Source organism: Mustelus asterias, chromosome 16, assembly GCF_964213995.1.
Source record: "Mustelus asterias chromosome 16, sMusAst1.hap1.1, whole genome shotgun sequence".
NCBI classification, from domain to species: Eukaryota; Metazoa; Chordata; class Chondrichthyes; order Carcharhiniformes; family Triakidae; genus Mustelus; species Mustelus asterias.
The window spans coordinates 43069080-43086248 of record NC_135816.1 but is presented as its reverse complement, the minus strand read 5'-3'; the positions used below and the strand labels follow the sequence as shown (position 1 = coordinate 43086248).

Genomic DNA, 17169 nt, shown 5'->3' with positions numbered 1-17169 from the left:
AAATTAAAACTTTTACGTGTGTTATTGAAGATATCTAAGCAGCAGATGTCAGTGCACTTTTGAAATTACACTTTTTTATTAATGCATCAATGTGAAAAACGATTATAAATGTAAATTGAGTATCGCATTCTAATTCAAGACTCAAGCATGCTAAAGGCAAACTGTGTGAGGCTCCTCGAGAAGACACTGTCACTGCTTTGAGATTGCTTCACATGGCTACAATATCTGACTGGTGAGAAATCACATCTGAAATGTTCCAAGGAAGTCCAATGAAAGTCCTGAGAAAATTGCAAGGAATGTTTTTATTGTTAGACGAAGCAGACATCCACTCTCCAAACATTGTAAGAATTAGCTGCCTGGAGAACAAAACCTCTGTACATATGTCAGAGTCTGCAAGCACAATGCTTCACTGAAATTGCACTCCGGTGCCAGTCATGCTGAGATTTGTCTGCTGTATAATCAGACCATACTGTGGCACAGTTGCAAACCAAACATTCTGCTTAGTTCAACAAACACTGGATTACAGAATCATTGAATTGTCACAGTGCATAGGGAGTCCATTCAGCCCATCATCAGTTCTCTGAATGAGCAAAGCAAATTGTACCATTTCATGCTCCCCCCCCGCCACCCCCCCCCCCAGCCACCCCCCTCCCCCCCCCCCCCCCCACCCCCCACCCCTCGCCCAACCCTCAGTCAGGGCACAGAAGCTAAAATCAGGGTGAGTCAGGGACTTTACTATGGGTTAATAATGAAAGATTGTTCCTTTTTTGGGTAAATAATAAATAAGGGGATGGAGACTGAGTATTCTCGCTAGACAAGCCAAGGAGCAGGGAGAAAGAAGGTTCTTGAACTGAGGACTATTAGCGTATATTGACAGAGACTATAACATCATTCCAATGGGAAATGAATAATAATTCCAAAAGAATGAATATTAAATGGATCTGAGATGAATTGGATTACAGGAGAGAGTGCTAGCACTAGTACTATGGGCTGAATGGTACCTACAGCATACTTTTGATTAATCTTTTTAAAGTTCATTTATGGAATGGCCAGGCCAGCATTTATTTCACCCCCTGGGAAGGGAATGAATTGAGGCAGTATACCTAGATTTCCAGAGAGACAAAGAGTAATGTATCTAAGTTTGCTGATGATACCAAGTTGGATGGGAACGTAAGATGTGGAGAATGACATAACGGCGGCAAAGTGATATAAACAGGTCAAAAGCAAGTTACTGCAGATGCTGGAATCTGAAACCAAAAGAGAAAACACTGGAAAATCTCAGCACGTCTGGCAGCATCTGTAAGGAGAGAAAAGAGCTAACGTTTCGAGTCCAGATGACCCTTTGTCAAAGCTAAAGGGCTTAGAAAGTGGGAGATATTTATACTGCAAGTTGAGGGAATGAAAGATGAGTCATAGCCACAGAAACCAGGGGAAAAGACTGCTAATAGCTGTCCACAGAGAGAATAAAGGGTGTGAATGGCCAATGGCAGAGAAGCTGTAAACTGTGCCAGATGAAGATGTTGGGTGGCGGGGGTGGGGAGGGGGGGGGGGGGGGGGGGGGGTGGGTAGGAAATGGGACAGAGGTAGAATGTAGAAAAGGGGAAGTGGGGGAGAGAAAAGGTAAGGAAAGGGCGATGAAGTGGAGGGAAAGAGTCGGGGAGAGAAAAATGAAGAAAGACAATAAAGAAATAAAAGATAGAGAACAGTTAACAATTAAATAAAATAGAATGAAAACAAAGGGGGCCAAGGTGGGGTAGAGCTAATTATCTGAAGTTGTTGAATTCGATGTTGAGACCAGAAGACTGTAAAGTGCCTAGCTGGAAGACGAGATGCTGTTCCTTCAGTTTGTGTTGAGCTTCACTGGAACATTGCAGCAAGCCAAGGACAGACATGTGGGCATGGGAGCAGAATCGTGTGTTAAAACAGCAAGCAATGGGAAGGTCAGGGTCCTGACTGCGCACAGACCGAAGGTGCTCAGCAAAGCGATCACCCAGTCTACGCTTGGTTTCTCCAATATAGAGGAGACCACATTGGGAGCAGCGAATGCAATAGACCAAATTGAAAAAGGTGCAAGTGAAACGTTGCTTAACCTGGAATGAATGTTTTGAACCTTGGATGGTGAACATAGAAGAGGTAAAGGGACAGGTGTTACACCTTCTGTGATTGCATGGGAAGGTGCCATGAGTGACGGGAGAGGTTTTGGATACAGTGGAGGAGTGGACTAGGTTATCCCAGAGGGAATGGTCTCTGCGGAATGTTGACAGAAGGAGTGAAGGGAAGATGTGTTTTGTGGTGGCATCACGCTGGAGTTGGCGCAAATGGCGGAGGATTATGCTTTGCATGCGGAGGCTGGCAGGGTGAAATGTGAGAACAAGGGGGACTCTATCCTTGTTCTGGGAGGGAGGGGAGGGGGTGAGGGTCGTGGCGCGGGAGATGGACTGCACGCTGCTGAGGGCCTTGTTGACAACTGTAGATGGGAATCCACAGTTGAGGAAAAAGGAGCACATATCAGAAGCACCACTTTGGAAAGTGGCATCATCGGAACAAATGTGACTGAGGCGAAAGAGCTGAGAGAAAGGGATGGAGTCCTTACAGGATGTGGGGTGTGAAGAGCTGTAGTCCAGATAGCTGTGGGAGTCAGTGGACTTGTAATGGCTATTGGTAGATAGTCTATTGCCAGAAATGGAGACAGAAAGGTCAAGGAAGGGAAGGGAAGTATCTGAGATGGACCAGGTGAAGGCGATGGAGGGGTGGAAACTGGAAATGAAGTTGATGAATTTTTTGAGCTCTGGACGAGACCATGAAGCGGCACCAAAATAGTCATCAATGTACCAGTAAAGGAGTTGTGGGAGGGAACCTGGGTAGGCCTAGAACAAGGAATGTTCCACATACCTCATAAAAAGACAAGTGTAGCTAGGACCCATGCAGGTACCCATTGCTACTCCTTTGATTTGGAGAAAGTGGGATGAGTTAAAGGAGAAGTTGTTGAGAGATAGAACAAGTTCAGCCAGGCAGAGGAGAGTGGTGGTGGATGGGAATTGTTCAGGCCTCTTTTTAAGAAAGAAGCGAAGATCTCTCAGGCTGTCCTGGTGTAGGATGGAGGTGTAGAGAGATTGCACATCCTTGGTGAATAGGAAGCGGTTAGGGCCTGCGAACTGGAACTGTCAATATGACGCAGGGCATCAGAGGAATCCCGGATGTAGGTGGGGAGGGAATGGAGCAGGGGAGTGAGGATGGACAGATCAAGTGAGTGGACAACAAGATGGCAGATGGAGAATAATGAAGGGAAGTGTCAAGTTATTCACTTTGGTTATTAAGAATAAAAGTCAGAATATGTTTTTTAAAAGGTGGAAAACTTGTACATGTTGATGTTCAAAGAGATTTGGGTATGCTTTTACAAGGAATGCAGAACGTTAGCATGCAAGTGCAGCAAGCAATTAGGAGGGCAATGGTTTGGTAGAGATATTTCAGTTATTTTATTCAATAGTGATCCTTTTCGTTGGCTGGTTGATTTCCACCATTAGAGAGAGAGTCTTTAGATCATACTCAGTGCACTCCTCTACAGTAATGACATCCGGACAACATATGCTAGGCAGGAGGAAAGGCTATACAGCTTCCACCTTTGCCGTCTCAGACATATCCTTGACATCTCTTGACAGGACAATATCACCAACTCGGAGGTCCTGGAGTGCACTAATTCCATCAGGATGCACTCATTGCTAAGCCAGTAACATTTTCACTGACTCAGCCACATTCATCAGATGGCTGACAGTTATATAGCTAAAGGCCTTCTGTGCAGTGAATCAGCCACTGGGTCACAACCTCTTGGGCGTCCATGCTGTTATGCATTATAGTCGGCGTATATTATGTTGGGACGGTGTCCCTTTTAGAGTTGAGCCCATCATCAACCTGATTCACAGGCTTTCAGGTGAGTCTTGTATTGATCACAGAGTGCACAGCTGTTGAATAAACCTCCCTGTTGAGTTACAGCAAACCATGAGTTTGTATGTCCTTTGGTTCCGCCTGCAGTCTAGTAATTTGCCTAGTACAAAACACATACCTCCACTACAAGTGAGCTATGAAGATGGTGGACATTCATAGTCTGAGAAAACTGTGGCTTCTGGAAGCTGACTGGAATGGCTTTGGAAGAGGAAAGCCTAAACAAAAAGTCTCAAGAAGAAGCCCCAGAGAAAACAGAAGCCTCCTCAGCCCACTGTCTTCCTCTGCAGTAAATGTGACTGAGTCTACAATGTCAGAGTGGGGCTCCTGAGCCACACCAGTCAAAGCTTTACATAGAGTTAACCACCACAGTGCAAAACACCGTCTTACAAGATGGAAGGCTGCCACCGTCCACCTGATGGGCTCTGAGATGGCTGGTATGTCCAATGTGTGATCAGCAGATTCTGCCACATGTGCGGCAGGTGGTGCTTGAAAGGTTGGGTAGATGAGTTGTTTAGAGATTTATGCACTCCAACTCCTCAGCTTCATCTCTGCATGTTCATGATGAAGTCTCTCAAAGTGTTCACTCTTAGAACATAGAACATAGAACATAGAAAGCCACAGCACAAACAGGCCCTTCGGCCCACAAGTTGCGCCGATCACATCCCCACCTCTAGGCCTATCTATAGCCCTCAATCCCATTAAATCCCATGTACTCATCCAGAAGTCTCTTAAAAGACCCCAACGAGTTTGCCTCCACCACCACCGACGTCAGCCGATTCCACTCACCCACCACCCTCTGAGTGAAAAACTTACCCCTGACATCTCCTCTGTACCTACCCCCCAGCACCTTAAACCTGTGTCCTCTCGTAGCAACCATTTCAGCCCTTGGAAATAGCCTCTGAGAGTCTACCCTATCCAGACCTCTCAACATCTTGTAAACCTCTATCAGGTCACCTCTCATCCTTCGTCTCTCCAGGGAGAAGAGACCAAGCTCCCTCAACCTATCCTCATAAGGCATGCCCCCCAATCCAGGCAACATCCTTGTAAATCTCCTCTGCACCCTTTCAATGGCTTCAACATCTTTCCTGTAATGAGGTGACCAGAACTGCGCGCAGTACTCCAAGTGGGGTCTAACCAGGGTCCTATAAAGCTGCAGCATTATCTCCCGACTCCTAAACTCAATCCCTCGATTAATGAAGGCCAGTACGCCGTACGCCTTCTTGACCGCATCCTCCACCTGCGAGGCCGATTTAAGAGTCCTATGGACCCGGACCCCAAGGTCCTTCTGATCCTCTACACTGCTAAGAATGGTACCCTTCATATTATACTGCTGCTTCATCCCATTGGATCTGCCAAAATGGATCACCACACACTTATCCGGGTTGAAGTCCATCTGCCACTTCTCCGCCCAGTCTTGCATTCTATCTATGTCTCGCTGCAACTTCTGACATCCCTCCAAACTATCCACAACACCACCTACCTTGGTGTCGTCAGCAAACTTACCAACCCATCCCTCCACTTCCTCATCCAGGTCATTTATGAAAATGACAAACAGCAAGGGTCCCAGAACAGATCCCTGGGGCACTCCACTGGTCACTGACCTCCATGCAGAGAAAGACCCCTCCACAGCCACTCTCTGCCTTCTGCAGGCAAGCCAGTTCTGGATCCACAAGGCAACAGCCCCTTGGATCCCATGCCCTCTCACTTTCTCAAGAAGTCTTGCATGGGGGACCTTATCGAACGCCTTGCTGAAGTCCATATAGACCACATCCACCGCTCTTCCTTCGTCAATGTGTTTGGTCACATTTTCAAAGAACTCAACCAGGCTCGTAAGGCACGACCTGCCCTTGACAAAGCCATGCTGACTACTTTTGATCATACTAAACTTCTCTAGATGATCATAAATCCTGTCTCTCAGGATCCTCTCCATCAACTTACCAACCACTGAGGTTAGACTCACCGGTCGGTAATTTCCCGGGCTGTCCCTGTTCCCTTTCTTGAATATAGGGACCACATCTGCAATCCTCCAATCCTCCGGAACCTCTCCCGTCTCCATCGACGATGCAAAGATCATCGCCAAAGGCTCCGCAATCTCCTCCCTCGCCTCCCACAGTAACCTGGGGTACATCCCATCCGGTCCCGGCGACTTACCAACCTTGATGCCATTCAATAGTTCCAACACATCCTCTTTCTTTATGTCCACATGCTCGATCCTTTCTGTCCACCGCAAACCAGCAGTACAACCACCCAGATCCCTTTCCACCGTGAATACCGAGGTAAAGTATTCATTAAGCAGCTCCGCCATTTCTAACGGTTCCGCACAAACTTTTCCCTCTTCACCTTTTAAGGGTCCTATGCCTTCACATCTCATCCTTTTACTCTTGACATATTTGTAGAAAGCCTTGGGATTCTCCTTAATCTTACCCGCCAAGGTCTTCTCATGACCCCTTCTCGCTCTCCTAATTTCCTTCTTAAGCTCCTTCCTACATCCCGTATACTCCTCTAAATCCTTAACACCTCCTAGCTCTCTGAACCTTCTGTACGCCTCTCTTTTCTTATTCACCAGGTTCATCACAACCTTCGTACACCACGGTTCCCGTACCCTACCAACACCCCCCTGTCTCATCGGAACGTTGTCATGCAGAGCTCCAGACAAACATTCCTTGAAAATCCTCCACTTTCCTTCGGTACTTTTCCCCAAGAATGCCTCCTTCCAATTTACCCGTCTAATTTCCTCCCTGATGACACTGTATTTCCCTTTACTCCAGAGAAACACTTTCCTAGCCTGCCTGATCCTATCTCTTTCCAATGCTATCGTGAAGGAGATAGAATTATGATCGCTATCCCCAAGATGCTCACCCACCGAGAGATCCTCCACCTGTCCAGGTTCATTAGCCAGCACCAGATCAAGTACAGCCTCTCCTCTAGTAGGCTTGTCCACATACTGTGTCAGGAAACTCTCCTGGACACACCTAACAAACTCCTCTCCATCCAAACCCCTAGCCCTAGGGATATTCCAATCTATGTTTGGGAAATTAAAATCTCCCATCACGACAACTCTGTTATTCCTACATCTCTCCAGGATCTGTTTCCCCATCTGCTCCTCAACATCTCTGTTACTATTGGGCGGCCTATAGAAAACACCCAGCAACGTTACCGACCCCTTCCTGTTCCTAACCTCCACCCACAGAGACTCCGTAGTCAATCCCTCCACGGCGTCCACCTTCTCTACAGCCGTGACACTATCCCTGATCAACAGTGCCACTCCCCCCCCTCTCTTGCCTCCCTCCCTGTCCTTCCTGAAACATCTAAAACCCGGCACCTGAAGCACCCAGTCCTGTCCCTGAGACATCCAAGTCTCCGTAATGGCCACCACATCACAATTCGAAGCAGCAATCCACGCTCTAAGCTCATCCACTTTATTCACTACACTCCTGGCATTAAAATAGACACATCTCAGACCTTCAGCCTGAGCACTTCCCTTCTCCATCACTCGTCTAACCTCCCTCTTACCCTGTTTACATTCCTTATCTATTTGCGAGCTAACCTCCTCGCTCTCAGTCCCCTCATTTCGATTCCCTCCCCCCAACCTTTCTAGTTTAAAGTCTCTCCAGTAGCCTTAGCCAACCTTCCCGCCAGGATATTGGTCCCCCTGGGATTCAAGTGCCACCCGTCTTTTTTAAACAGGTCACACCTGCCCCTAAAGAGGTCCCAATGATCCAAGTACCCAAATCCTTGTCCCTTGCTCCAGTCCCTCAGCCACGCATTCATTCTCCACCGATTCCTGTTCTCACTCTCCCGCGGCACAGGCAGCAATCCTGAGATTACTACCTTTGCATTCCTCTTTCTCAGCTGTCTACCTAACTCCCTATATTCTCTTTTCATGACCCCTTCCCTCTTCCTACCTATGTCAGCAGTACCTATATGCATCACGACCTTCGACTCCTCTCCCTCCCCCTTCAGGATTTCTGGGACTCGACCAGAGACATCCCGGACCCCTGCACCAGGGAGGCAAACCACCATCCGAGAGTCCCGTCTGTGTCCGCAAAAACGCCTATCTGACCCCCTCACCGTAGAGTCCCCAATTAGCACTACCCTCCTTTCCTTACCCTTTTGCACTACTGGGCCAGGCTCAGCTCCAGAGACACTGCCACCGCTGCTTCCCCCAGGTGGGCTGTCCACCCCAGTAGTACTCAGACAGGAGTACTTATTATTAAGGGGCACATCCACCGGGGTGCTCACCATCAACCGAGCTTTCTCCTTCCTCACTGTTACCCAGTTACCCTCCTCCCGTGGTCCCGGTGTGACCACCTGCCGATAGCTCCTGTCAATGACCTCCTCACTATCCCTAACCCGGCGAAGGTCCTCGAGCTGCAATTCCAGTTCCCTAACATGGTCCCTTAGGAACCGCAGCTCAACACACCCAGCACAGATATGGTCGTCCGGGAGGCTAGGAGCCTCCAGGACCTCCCACATCCTACATTGGGAACAACATACTGGCCTCACACTCATAATTGCCCCTTTAAACACACAGGGAAAAAAAAAGTGAATGAAAATTTTAAACTTACCTTTCCTCCTCCTGTTTTCTCCAAAGCCCTGCTCTCACTGGGTCTTTTTTTTTAGGTTAGAGGAGGAGGGAGGGTGGGATACTCTACAAGTGTAGAGTATCGGGATTCCTCTCTGTTCCAATTTATTGGGGGAAAAAAAATCTCTCTCTCCCAGACCTCCCTGCGCGACCACTTCCCGGTTTAGATATTTTTTAAGAAAAAACCCGCGAAAAAGTAAGTTAAAAAATAACAGCGCTTACCCGCAGCACTCCTCTCGCGAATCTCTCCCTCTCTGCTGCACTTCCTGAATGTTGGTCATAAACCAGGATCTCCTATGAGTTGGTGGGGATGTTTGATCTCTTCAGAGATGCTTTGAAGACATCCCTATAGTATTTCCACTGTCTTGCTGGGAGCGTCCTGCCACAACCACATTCTGAGTAGAGTAGAGCATTTGTTTGTTGTCAGGCATACAAACAACGTATCTTCCCTTCCCCCAGTACAATGGTTTTGAGTGATTCGCGCCTTGCTGCTGGGAAGGTTGTCTTGGGAGGGGGAGCTACTGTTTGACTGCTTTTCTTGCCACTAGATTTGGAGGATTTTGCAAAGACACTGCAGCTGATACTATCCAGTGCTTTGAGGTGCTTTCTGTGGGTCGTCCAAGTCTCTGAACAATGTAGAAGCAGAGAAGACTGCTTCCTGGTAAGCCATGACCTTAATCTCAGATTTGAGATTCTGGTCCTCAAATACACTTTTTCCCAGTCAGCCAAAGATTGAGATGGCACATTGGAGGCAATATTACATTTCATCATCTAGGTCTGGCTTCATTAAGAGGTGGTTCCCAAATTAAGGAGAATTGTCCACATTTTCCAGGATCTCGCCGTTGTTCTTAAAATATGGCAGAGGTGGTGTGCTATGGGAGCTGGTTGGGTAGGATGGCAGAGGTCAGGTCAGTCGGGGTTGGTTGGTCGGGGAAGTTCCAGAATTAGGAGCGAGTCAGAGGGTCAGGGAGAATCAACAGAATTTGAGTTCACCCAAAAGTTGGGGGGGGGAGTCAGATGATCGGTGGAATAGGAGGGTTGGGATTGAGGGGGGGGGGGGTTGGAAGGTTTGGGTGATTTTGAGTGACAGGGGGTTGGAAGATCAAGGGCAAGTGGGAGGGTTCAGTGGGGAGTCAGAGGATCAATGATCGAGGGGAGTTGTGGCGTAATCAGAAGGTTGAGGAGCTGGAGGGTCGGAGGATCAGAAGGTTGGGGGAGAGTCAGAGGGCAGGGAGGTTGGAGGCTCGAGGGGGGTCAGGTAGGTTTATTGTCAGTTAGGATGTAGAGGTCAGCTGCATAATTGCTCAAGAGTGAGACATGGTGGGGGGTGATTCTCCCAGCCCGCTGCACTGCTCTGCGTCTCCGCGGCAAGGTTTTTTGAGTCATCAGCTCCTCACTGGAAATTGGCACGGAGCTGATTTAAATATTGAAAGTAACATTTACATCCATTAGCAGGCCCGGGACTGAAGCCTCTGGGTCTGCTAGCATCTCCCTCCCATCAGGAGTGGTTCCCTCCAGCGGGATTTACAACTGCTCCCCACTAACGGGGAACAGGCAGCCCTACTCCGCTGGAGGTAACGGAGGCCATGGAGGCCCCCCCGGAGGTTGGGGATAAGGGTGGGATGCCCCTTTGGCACTGCCCAAGGGGCAAACTCGCAATACTCAAGGGGCACCTTGGCACTGCCCACCGGGCATTGGGCAGTGCCAAGGGGGTGGGGCAAGAAGGGGTGGGGCCTATTGGGTGAGGGCCCTATAAGGGGTGATCGGTGAGGGTGGGGGTCCCGCTACCACTCTGCACTGGGATCACTGGCAGAGGGAGGGAAGGGGGTGAGTCAGGGCTGGCCATCCGGGTGAGGGGGGGGGGGGGGGTGGGGGCGCAGTCAGGGCTGCTGGAGGGGATCGGGCTGCCAGCTGGGGGGTCAACACTGCCGGGGGAGTGGGGGGGATCAAGGTGATCAGGGATGGCCGGTGGGGGGCGGGGGGCAGACAGGGTGGGGCGGGGAATAAGGGCTCGCAGAGGGCCTTTCCAGCGGAAATAGGCCCTGCCCCCGGATTTTCAGAGTGGATCCCACTAGGACACTCTGCAGTGCTCAGAGTGTCAGAGATTCATTCTGAAAATCCCACTAATACATCGGCAGGAGTTACTCCAGTTTTCACGCAAATTCGGCACTGAAAATTTGTTTTGGGAGAATCGTCCCCATCGTCTTTCTCTGCCTCGTATTTCCCGGGCAACTATCCAGGTAAGTAAATCGGAACTTACCAAAGTCTCTGGGGGCGATTCTCCCCAAAATATTCTAAATGCTGAATTGGTGGCAAAAATGGTGTAATTCACGATTGTTTTTTCAGTGGGAGTTCAGACTCGAATCTCCCACACTCTGTACAATACAGAGGTGATTCTCTGGTCTCCAGATGATTGGAGACAAAAACAGACTTAGCCTGGAGTATGTGCTCCAGGGGGTGGTTCTCCCATTCCAATCCACTAATGTTTTGGTGATTCAGGTCAGGAGATGTGCACATGCACCGATTCGCACATGCGTTCCCGACGTATGTGCGTCTCCCACCGCTGGAGAGCTGGTGCAGTCAGGACCACGCAGGAAACTGATGGGAAGACCAGGTAAGTCATTTTAATCTATTTTTAATGTTATTTAAATGTCATGATTGGGCCTGGGACTGAATTCTCCGGGCCCGATAGCATCTCCCAGCCCGCCAGTACAAATTCACCCGGCAGGGTTTAGAGTAGCTCCCTACTTTCGGGAACAAGAGGGAGACCCTACTGGAGTGAAGGGGGGGGCAATCGGGGCTCCCACTCAGGTGGGCGGCGGGGGTGTGGTGCCCCCTGGGCATGAGCACCTTGGCAGTGCCAGCCTGTGCTCCCTGGCACTGCCCAAGCGGCAAAGTGCCCATGTCTGCGGGGCACCTTGGCACTGCCCATCGGGCATGGGGCAGTGCCAAGAGGGCAGGGCCTATTTTGGGCGGTCTTAAGGGTGATCGGTGGCGGTGGGGTGGGTCCCGCTGCCACTCTATATTGGGATCAGTCGGTGCTGGAGGGAGGCCAACGATTGAGGTGGGCTGAGGGGGGGTGGTAGTCTGGGGGGGGGGGGGGCGTGGCGGCGGGGGGGCGGCTCCCTGTGGGGAGTCTGTTTCCTGTGGGAGGGATCTGCCGGGATGGGGGGGTGGGGGTGGAGGGGTGGTCATTGCTGGGGGGGGGGGGGGGCTGCATGGGAGCTGCAGATCGGGATGCTCCGGGATAGGGGCAGGGGTCGGCCATGCGGGTGGAGGGAGGGTTGGAGGGGCAGCACTGTGGGGATCCCGGGCTGGCCAGCAATCAAGCCGGCCAGCAATCGGGAGGCTGACAGTTTGGGGCGACTGCACATGCGCAGAGGCCTGGAACTGTCAGACTCCAGCATGAATAGGCCCCGCCCCCGAGCTTTTAATGAGATTCACGACTGTGACCTCCCACTGTGATCTCGAGTGGGGAGATTCGAGTCTGAACTCCGACTGAAAAAACTATCGCGAATTTCGCCATTTTTGTCACCAATTCAGCATTTAGAATTTTGTTTGGGAGAATCACCCCCCACACTCGTGAATCGCCCCCTTTGACTCTAACTCAGAGTAGGAGACTTTTTCGGAGGGTCCTGAATAGCTGCGGAATTGCCTATCAGAAGTTGAAACTTCCTAGGTAATTCTTACGGAGTCCTTGTGTTGGGGCTACCACAGGATCCGTCCTGTACACCAGGCTAAGTCTGTTTTTGTCTCCAATCATCTGGAGACCAGAGAATCTGAGCCATTGTCAAAGAGTGTTTCTAAGCATTTTTCATCTGCAGTAACACCCCAATGAATTTTATAATCTACATATGCTGCGAATGACTTGTGATTCATATTTGGAAACTGGCAATGAATTAGTGTTCATGCCACAGGAACCATGAGCTTGATGCAGTGCAACAAATGCCAGAGATGGATTCACTGATCAAGTACTCACTAGTTATGCTTTGCATTATCATCCGTCAGCAAAATGTTGCAGACTCTTTATCAGTGTTTTGAATAAATTCTTGATAAAAATAATTTACTTGGTAATAGGGAACAATGCTAATACAAAAAAGAAGTATAAAATACTGGAATATACCTTGCAGAATCTGATTTTTGTGCTGTTATGCATCATTGGTTTATCATTTAGATTGAAGTTACCTTCTGCATTAACAATTAATTGATACCAAAGTAATCGTTTGTGTGAAACTAACAATTATAATCATGTTTCAAGAGCTTGGCTAGTCTTAACACTCTCACTTCTGAATCAGAAGATCATGGGTTTGAATTCTACTCCAGGACTTGAGCTCACAATTTGGGCAGATGCTTCAGTGGGACATATTTGGTGATGATTGACTTTTGGATGAGACATTGGACTTCATGGCACTATTCAAAGAAGAGCAGAGAGTTCTTTCATAGAATTATAGAATCCTATAGTGCAGAAGGAGGCCATTCGGCCCATCGAGTGTGCACTGACCACAATCCCATCCAGACCCTATCCCCATAACCCCATGCATTTACCCTAGCTAGTCCCCTTGACACTAAAGGACAAGTTAGCATGGCCAATCCACCTAATCCGCACACCTTTGAACTTCAATCACTTTGCCGTCATTTATTCCTCAAGCAACAGCACAACAATAGATTATCTGGTCATTTATTTCATTGGTGGTTTGAGAAACTAACTGTGCACCAAGCTGCGTGAAGAATATACTTACATATCAACAGTGGCTATATTTCAAGAGTAATTAATTTGCTGTAAAACATTTTGGGATGTAGGAAAGGGACTTCATAAGTGCAAGTTATTTCTTCTTTCCACCTAAAAGCACAAATGGACATTTTCAGTTCATGTCAAAGATATTGCAAGTTTAGGATCTGCCGTAGGTAAGCATCAGGTTCAGCTGAGTTAGGCATTCTTGTAGTTGGATTCTATGGCCCTTACATACCAAAGATGACTCAGTAACTATTTATGATAACATTTTCACCTCCTCTGGTGTAAAACTGAATTTTATGTCTTTCGTTCATGACATAGCATTTTTTGAAGGCAGACTGAAAAAATATTTGGTCAGACAAGGCCAAATTGTTTAGCTGCTACATTTCACATTGTGTGAGCATACAGAGCAACAGTCATAATTGGACTGGCTTCATTTAATCAGTACAATTTGTCTTTACAAACTAAGCACACTGTGCTTTCCTGCAGTAGTAGATTGTCTTGCTGGGCTTAAACAAAATAACTCTTAACTGCTCTTCTGCATTCTCCCGAGCATGGTCAAAGCCTGTCCATGTATTATCTCCCAAAAACCAAACTGACTTTCCTGTTGTCTTTATTTTTATCATTCTGTGTTCATAAGCAGGAAGCAAAGAATTCTCAGATGACCCTTGCTGAAATTCAGGGATTAAGCACTTCACAGAATTTCACAATAACTTCATTGCAGTGTTAATGTAAGCCTTACCTGTGACTAATAAATAAACTTTAACTTTTCTCAACCAAATGGGTGTGAGGTGTTGATTGATTTCAGAGACATTAACAAAGTGCTTATTGTTCACTGTTTTCAGGAGATCATCACGTGCCCTCTGCCTGAATTCAGGTCCTTGGCTCATTGTCTGCTGATGTTTCATCCTGAATGGGAATGAAACCACACCCTAGCCATCTAGCCAACTGAGCTAACTACCACCCCCCCCCCCCCCCCCCGCTCTCCTCCACCATCTTCCCTCACCCCTGTTTCTCAGGAGAACTACAGCACAATTAATTTGAATCTTAGCTCTGCCCATGTTTGTTGAGAATACAGATTATACCTCACTTTATTAAGGTTCAGATCAGAAACATCCAAATCTTGCTGGGTTAGCCAGTGTATATTGCCTCTCAGCCACTGAAGCATAGTTTTAGTTACTGCATTGTTCGCTTCCATAACTACCATTTCCCATTTGTAAACTGTCAGAATCCTGTTTCAGGAGGAATTGATAAGATCTCCTTCCCTTTAAAATTAAACTTCTCAGCTTCCCGGCAATATTTCAATGAATCAAGAAAGTGAGAAATGTCAAAAAGCACCCAACAGGCAACTTGAAGTGTCTAAAGGAGGAAACTTGTCATCCTCTGACAGATCCTGCATGGCTGGCTTCAAGTGATTGTGTTTTTGTAATTGGGGTCCAGTGACATTCAGCTACTCAGAACTATACCCAGCTCCTTGGTGAAGTGGAATATGATTTTGCTTTTCCAATACAGTAACTTCAGAATGTGAAAAAATCAGCAGCAAGGAAAATATTATCCAGTCCTTTAGTATTTTAGTTATTTTGCTGCAGCTCCTTTGCAAATGCTCTGTATTAAATCTTGATCTTTTTGAATCTGTCCCCACAGCTTTCCTCTTTGAAGTTGGGATTGATTGATTTTGTATTTTTCCTAGTACATTTATTTATTTTGCATTCAATGAAGTAATTGTTAACAGAGATGAAGATTTCCCATAGGAGGAGGGGAACTTGGCAAATGAATGAAACAGGCTGTTCTTGTACATGTCCTAGCTGTCAGTTATATGGTTACATTTTTCTCAATTAATTTTGATTAAATTTCTGCAAACATAGGCAATTCTTCTCAATATGTTATAATCACCTTCTTCCTTTATTATTTTCAGTTACATGAAGGCAGTTAATAAACTCCTATTCTCTGATCTAACAGTGACAATCTGTGTGGAGTTTGCACGTTCTCCCCATATCTGCGTGAGCTTCCTCCGGTTTCCTCCCACAGTTAGGTTGATTGGCTGTGCTCAATTGCCCCTTAACGTCAGGAGGGTTAGCAGAGTAAATACGTGGGATGACAGGGATTGAGCCTGGGTGGGATAGTTGTCGGTGCAAGCAGGGATGGGCTGAATAGCCTCCTTCTGCACTGTACGGATTCTATGATTCTGGCCGGAATTTTACCGGCACGCCCTCCTCGATTCCGGGGGCAGGCAAGGCTCGGAGAATGGCATTCTGTCTTGGTCTCGGGCAGGATCGCACAAACCTTGGGTGGACGTGCCGGTAAAATTCCGCCCTCTATGTCCAACACTATTGTGTACAGAAATAGAACCAAGTTTCACCTCTCATTTCACTTGCACAAACCTACATACTGAGCCCATTATAAAGAATTGACATTCCTCAAGCAAGCATTTTGTGGAAATGCGATCAGCGCTCGCAGCTCAGTTGAATGCCAAGAACCAATTTCCATCAATCCATGAACTTCTTGGGTTGGCTGCTCTCTTATCGCACTGCGCTGAATTTAATGTTTGCTCTCAGACCTAAATCTGTCTCAAAGTCTGGTATTTTTAGGAGCAACAAGAATGATTTCATATACCATGAGGTAATTGTTACCATGTGCAGGTGCTGTTTGTAAGGACTGAATTAGATATGATGAGGTAACTGTCAGCACGTGCAGGTGTTGTTTGTTAGCAATAGTCCCTGCTGCCGTTATTTAAAATGGTATGGTAATGTCGATATTAAAACGTCCTATTCCGTCTCGGTCTTACATAAATAAGAGATAATTGAAAAATAAAAATTAATGTAACAGATGCTGCAGAACCTTCATAAAAATCTGTCTTAGTGACCTAAACAGGAGGTTTTTGGAACCATCAGCAAGATATAAAATGGTGCTTTATATGAATTCAATATTTGGAAAGGAAAACCGAATGAAGCATATTGTGCCGCAGTGTTGAAATGTTTGTGCGCTATATACTAAACAACAGAAAATAGATGTGGGAAAAGATGGCACATAATACTGCTGCTGAGCATTTAGGGGAAATAAACTTAATGCGGTTAAATAAGCAGAGAATACCCTTTGAAACCTTTAGGGTGGAATATTCTGACCACATGCATCCCGAGACCGGAAATTCCCGCCCAAGGTCAATGCACCTTTAAATGGTCCACCAACCTTTCTGTCCCACCTGCTACGATTCCCACGGCGGGCGGAACAGGAAAATTCCGTCCTTAGTCTTATTGCCAATCTTAGTTTTCAGTCTGAATTTAATGACAGCACTCTTGCCTCTGAGTCAGAAAGTTGTAAATTGGAGTCCTGTTCCAGAGAGATAATCCCTGATCTACACAGACTGTTCAGTGCTGAGGGAGACCTATGCAGTATTTGGGGTTAATGGATGTGATATGCTCATACATGACATGGATGATGATGTCCCACTGACACCAGTGAGTCATGTGTTAGACACTTGAGAAGTTGGAACACCATGTCCTGCAGCAACATGCCTACTGTTCAGCTGTAATATGAATAAACAAGTGTTAAGCAGCCACCAGAGTATGACTACAGTTTGTCTAGTAATCAAGTACCATGCCTAAAGTTCACAGATAAGGACTGCCTCAGAACATCCTTGTAACAGTATAAAAAAATACATCAGTGTTATTGAAGGAACCGGAGAGTGAAGGAAAACTTGATAGCAGCTTGTACTTACAAATTGACCGAAGGAGGAGGTACACTGGAACAAGGTGATGATAACATACCTGTTGAGCAGTCCCATCTCCTACCATGTCTGTTCGACGGCCGGCAGAGAGGCCAGAAGTGGGAATTTTGGAAATGCTATAATCTTTGATATTGAGCCGCATTTGACCTGTGTGCTAAAAAGCAGAAGCGTCAAGTCAGTTCCGTT

General features: G+C 47.2%; 1 long non-coding RNA gene across 1 annotated transcript; it reads right to left on the bottom strand.

Annotated features, from left to right (window-relative positions):
* Window positions 1–43: 43 nt before the first annotated feature.
* LOC144505138 (uncharacterized) lies at window positions 44–16632 on the bottom strand. The gene is made up of 4 exons (XR_013499780.1): window positions 16446–16632; window positions 13267–13367; window positions 8750–8922; window positions 44–278 (listed from the first exon to the last, which is right to left on the bottom strand). It is a non-coding gene; the product is annotated as an uncharacterized LOC144505138 (long non-coding RNA).
* Window positions 16633–17169: the final 537 nt, after the last annotated feature.